Consider the following 6,123-nt stretch of genomic DNA (forward strand, 5'->3'; position numbering starts at 1 on the left):
GATCAAAATTAAAGCACGCGTCATAACTTAATGAGGATCCTATCATTCAATTTTTTTCTCTATTTTCGTATTATTTTTGTATTGATGTGACATATTCAACCAAGTAAGTTGATGGCTTAAGTCATTAGCGGTCCTTAAAGTTGTCCGCATAATTCACTTAGACATGTTTACTAAGACTAGTATCAATTGAACACTTTTACCTATACAAAAATCGTTCCTATTAGACATTTTTTTATAATCAGCAAAAACTGTGAAGAGTGTGTAATACTTGTGGTGGCATGGCAAAATGACTAATTAAAAAATAACATTTGGCATTGGGCCTCGAAAATTATTTTTAAAAAAACACATTTAATATCTAATTTTTTAAAAAAGGAAAAAAAATTGAAAATGTCAACCTATTCTACCCCACCTTACCCTACCCCACCCAACCCTCTTTCATCTTCATATTCTTTCCCTAAACACATTCTTTTTCAAATTACGAAATCTTATTCTTTTCAAATAACTTCAAGATTAATATTATTTAAATATATATATATATATATATATAGATATATTTCTTTCGAATTTGTTGATATCATTTTTGATAAATTTAATGAACACATATGAATTTGAATAAAATTCTTTGTTCGAAAATTGATAAATAAATATCTTTAATTTTTTTATACGTAAAAATCATTTATCTTCTTTCATCTTCTTCATATTTGATTCCTTATTTTTATGAGATTTGAAATAAATCATACAAAGACTCTCTTTCAAATTTGAATCTTCATAGTTGATTTTCATTTATCTTCATATTTGGAAGGTATAAATTTTTGTATATAAAAAAAAGAAAAAAAACAATGTTGGAGCTAAAATAAAGAAAGTTTTGTAAATTAAATTATGAAGAAGGTGATAGGTAGGGAGTGGGGTGCTTTTCTTTTTTGAAAAATGTGTAAATAAAAGAAGAAAGATATTTTTTAAGTTAAGTATAATGTCGAGTGTCAATAAAAGAAGAAAAAATACAAAAAATAAAAATAAAAAAGACATTATTTTAAGACTTTTCAAGCGCTTCAGGGAAGTGCAATGCACATTTTTTGTCATATCAGCATTTTGTGTCTAATAGGTACATGTTTTGAACAATTTATGTGTTCAATAGGTACAAGTCTTAGTTGAAGTGTCTAAGTGAATTATGCGGACAACTTTGAGGGGCGGTCGATGACTTAAGCCTAAGTTGATTATATTTGTACCACACTCATCCACCATGTATTTAGTTATTATTTTTTAATTTTTTTTTAAAAAAAATCTTCTTATTTTCTTTGTCTTTTATTTAAATTAAGTTAATACACAAAAAAATTTGAGCAAACAAAAATTGGCTTGTAGTTAACCTTTTTGTTTTCTTCATAATTTTTTACCTTCACTTAATTTTTTTTTTCTTTTTTTCTATTGATTTTATTTATTCTTATTATTTTATTTCTTTCCCTTTGATTCATGCAAAAATTATACTTAAGATAAGCTAATTTTGAACATATACCAAAATAAGTGAACAAGATCAAATAAAACATGAAAAAAGATTATAAATTAAAGGATACTTTTTGATTTCTTATTTTAGAAAATACAAATAATATTTTTAAAATAAGTAAAAGTTAAAAAGATCAGAAACTAGTAAAGAGAAAAAAATATAGAATTTAAAGTGAGAAAAAAATTAAAATAAATATTTTATAAAGAAAGAACTAAAAATAAATAAATAAATAAATAAATATATATATATATATATATATATATATATATATATAAGTGTGATTGTAAATAATTATGTGTATTTATTGATTATAGATAGACCAAATAAAAAAGGATAGGTGTCCAACTTTTTAGGTCTTTTCTTGCTTTCAAAAAAAATATGTATATGTTTATTTCGAAAAATTTTATTATGAATGAGATACAATTTACACTAGTTGTATGAGGGAGTACTTTATTATTATTATATTTGAATTCGTGGGACCTACACTTTGTTTTTCTTCTTTGCCTCTTGTTTCTCTTTCCTCTTTTTTCTCAATTTCATTTTTTCTCCTTGGTAAATTTATTTTGAAACCAATTTAATAACTCTCTCATTTTGTACATACAAAAATAATTATTTACCTATTTGTTTTAACTATTTTTTTTAAAAAAAATTTATTATTAAAAATAAAAAGGTATGAGCATACAAAAATTCAAGTTAATTTTTCGAACAATCACTTATGTCATGTATATTGACCACTTAAATTATTTCTATTTTTTTTCTCATTTTTTTATTTATAGTACTTTAAAAAATTTCACCTTCATATTTGGTATCATTTTAATTTCTACTTATAAAATTTATCTAAAACTTATTTTTTACTTTATTTGAAATTTATGTTTGATCATGAAAATTTGAAATATAACTTTTCAACTTGAAGGTATACTTCAAATTTTAAAAACAAATTAGTATAATCTGTTTTTAAACTCATTTTCACTTTTGATATTATATTTAAGTACATTCAAATATAAATATTATTCAAATATTCTTTTATTAAAATAAAATACAATTTTATTTTCAAATTTTGCTCAATACATTATTGTAGGCGAGCGGAGTGAGGCAATGAAATTGTTTAGGCGAAAGAAAGGTTGAGCGAATGTAACGACCTGTTTAGTCGTTTTGAGCAGCAGATTTTATTTCTGAAAAACAGGCTGAGACGACGGAACCCACGACGGAACGTCATGGGCACGACGAACCGTCGAGGGTGTCTCATTTCAAAACACTTAGAAAATCTGAAATTTGGGTGCTGAAATCGACTTTCTGAACTCTGTGACGGACCTGCAGTACGGACCGTCACAGGCACGACGAACCGTCGTGATCCACCGTTTCAAAACACTTCAACTCTTGAGAATTTGGTACAGGGAACGATTCTTTGAACGTCGTGACGGAAGTGCAGGATGGACCGTCGTAGGTACGACGGGCCGTCACAGACCCTTGGTGGAAATCTGGGTCTCTGAACTTTGCGACGACCTGCAGGACGGACCGTCGCAGGCACGACGACCCGTCACAGGTTGTGCAATCCCAGTCTGGGTCGGATTTCTTGATACGTTTTAAGGGACGTTTTTGACTATTCTTGCCTTAATTATAAAGTTAGTGGGTTAATGTTAATAAGTCTAATTACTTGGGGGTTAAAAGAGGTAACCTTAAGTTAATTAGTGGGGCATTATTGCCATCTTTTATCCTTAATTATATACTAATTAGGGTAAAAGAAAGAGGGTTTGAATAAGAAAAAGAAAAGAACAGAAAAAGAGAGAAGGGAATCGATAGAGAGAGAGACGATCGAGAAGGGAAAACACAAAGCTTTGGAGAAAAATTTGCTTGCTTGATCACTAATCTTCGGTGGAGGTAGGTTATGGTTTTCATGCTTTCATAGTAAACTCTTAATAGAGAATGATATGCATTGGTAGTATTGTAAACCCTACTATATGCTTAATTGTATGTTTGCATGAATATGATTATGTGATTGTGATAAGATAAGCATGATGAAAATATTGAATCCCAAATCTTGAAAAGAAACTTTAATATACATTATTAATGATGATGCCTGGGTATAGAAGAAGGCTTGATAAGTTAAAGTAATGGGATTGATAATGCCTTGGTATAGAGAAGGCTTGATGATTTACAGAATGATATTAGTGGATCGGAGTGTCACGTTCCGACACATAGTTTTAGTGGATCGGAGTGTCACATTCCGACACATAGTATTAGTGGATCGGAGTGTCACGTACCGACACATATAGGGGATCGGAGTGTCACGTTCTGACACATAGTATTAGTGGATCGAAGTGTCACGTTCCGACACATAGTATTAGTGGATCGGAGTGTCACGTACCGACACATATAGGGGATCAAAGTGTCACGTACCGACACATATAGGGGATCGGAGTGTCACGTACCGACACATATAGGGGATCGGGTGTCACGAACCGACACGTAGAATTAGGGGATCGGAGTGTCACGTACCGACACATAGTAGTAGGGGATAGGAGTGTCACGTACCGACACAAGAGGAAGAAAGATAATGAAACTTGAAAGATGATAATATATCCAATCTAATGAACTCAATTCCCAAATGAGTATGGTATTGAGGCTTGAGCCCTCATGGATGAACTTGATGGTACTTATTGATGATTATAGTACCTGTTGTTGCTATATGTTGAGTTTTATAGTTGATTTATGATATTACTTGATATATACTATTCTCTATTTTGAGTTGACCGATGATATCTACTCAGTACCCGTGGTTTGTACTGACCCCTACTTTTATGTTTTCTTCTTGTTATTTGTGGAGTGCAGCAAACGTTCCGTCATCTTCAACTCAGCAGTGATTCTAGCCAGTCTTCGTCATACCGGATATTCAGGGTGAGCTAATGCTTCTAGCTTGGACTGGGTCTTCTTCTTCAAGTCTTGATGCCTTGAACTTCCGGCATGGACTAGCTTCTTATGTATTTTTAGCTTTTAGAATACTCTTAGTTTAGTCATTTGATCGTAGATGTTCTTGTGATGATGACTTCCAGATTTTGGGGAATAATAGATGTTGAATTTTAGAAGTTAATGAATTGATCTTTATTTAATAAGTTTAAGTCTTCCGCATTACTTTCTGTTTATATTATATTGAAATGTTAAGGTTTAGATTGGTTGGTTCGCTCACATAGGAGGGTAAGTGTGGGTGCCAGTCGCGGCCCGGATTTGGGTCGTGACAAACTTGGTATCAGAGCATTAGGTTCGTTGGTCTCATCATACAAGAACAGGTCTAGTAGAGTCTTAAGGAACGGTAGGGGGACGCCTTTACTTTTCTTTGAGAGGCTATAAGACTTTGGGAAAAATTTCACTCTCTCATTCTTTCTTTCGTGCTACTACTTGAGTCCAATTGGTATCTAGGCGATACGAATTGGTATCTGACCATCTTCACTCTCTTTCGCAGATGGTTAGAACTAGAGCAACGAATACGCCAACACTAACACCGGCCAGACAAGAAACAACTGAGCCAACCACTGGGGCTGTGGCTCGAGGAAGAACAACGGCAAGAGGCCGTGGTAGAGGTCGTGGGAGGACGTCCTCTAGGGGAAGAGGACAAACACCTAGCCCATTTGATACTAGGGCAGTGACTCCTCCACCGACTGAGGAAGTAATAAGAGAAGGGGAGGATGGGGAAACTGAACAAGTGCAGAATGAGGGATTGCCACCCCAACCTACCCCAGAGATGATCAATCAGGTTCTCGCCTATCTCAGTGGGTTGTCTGATCAAGGTCAGGCACCTCCAGTGTTTTCTACGCCAACACCTCCGGTTTTAGAAGTACAACATGCAGCCACTAGGGCTCCTCGTATGGATGCCTCATTGGACATAGGCACATTTCCACGTCTGACTACTGGGCCTATAATGACAAATGATCAACATGAACTTTTCAGTAAGTTCTTGAAATTGAAACCTCCGGTCTTCAAGGGTGCTGAATCGGAGGATGCTTATGATTTTCTGGTTAACTGTCATGAGCTACTACACAAGATGGGTATAGTAGAACAGTTTGGTGTGGAGTTTGTGACTTATCAGTTTCAAGGGAACGCCAAAATGTGGTGGCGGTCACATATTGAGTGTCAACCAACAGAGGCACCACCTATGACTTGGGCCTCATTCTCTAGCTTGTTTATGGAGAAGTATATCCCCCGGACTTTGAGGGATAGGAAAAGAGATGAGTTCTTGAGCCTAGAGCAAGGTAGGATGTCGGTTAATGCTTATGAGGCTAAGTTTCATGCACTATCCAGATATGCCACTCAACTCTGTTTCAGTCCTCAAGAGCGGATTCGCCGGTTTGTGAAGGGGTTGAGGTTAGAATTGCGGATTTCAGCCTTACAGATAGCTGCAACGGCAAAATCCTTCCAAGAAGTGGTAGACTTTGTGATAGAAGTGGAAGGAGTGAAGCCAGACGACTTCACCACAACATCGACATCAAAAAGGTTTCGAAAGGGAGGTGAGTTTAATGGTTCTTACACTAGAGGACAAGGTTCGGGAAGTTACTCAGTCCGACCAATTCAGTCTTCACTACAGACTGTAGTTGGGGGACCACCTCAGACCGGTCAACACTTCTCCGAGAGGC

Source organism: Solanum lycopersicum, chromosome 7 (genome assembly GCF_036512215.1).
Source record: "Solanum lycopersicum chromosome 7, SLM_r2.1".
In the NCBI taxonomy this organism is placed as follows: Eukaryota; Viridiplantae; Streptophyta; class Magnoliopsida; order Solanales; family Solanaceae; genus Solanum; species Solanum lycopersicum.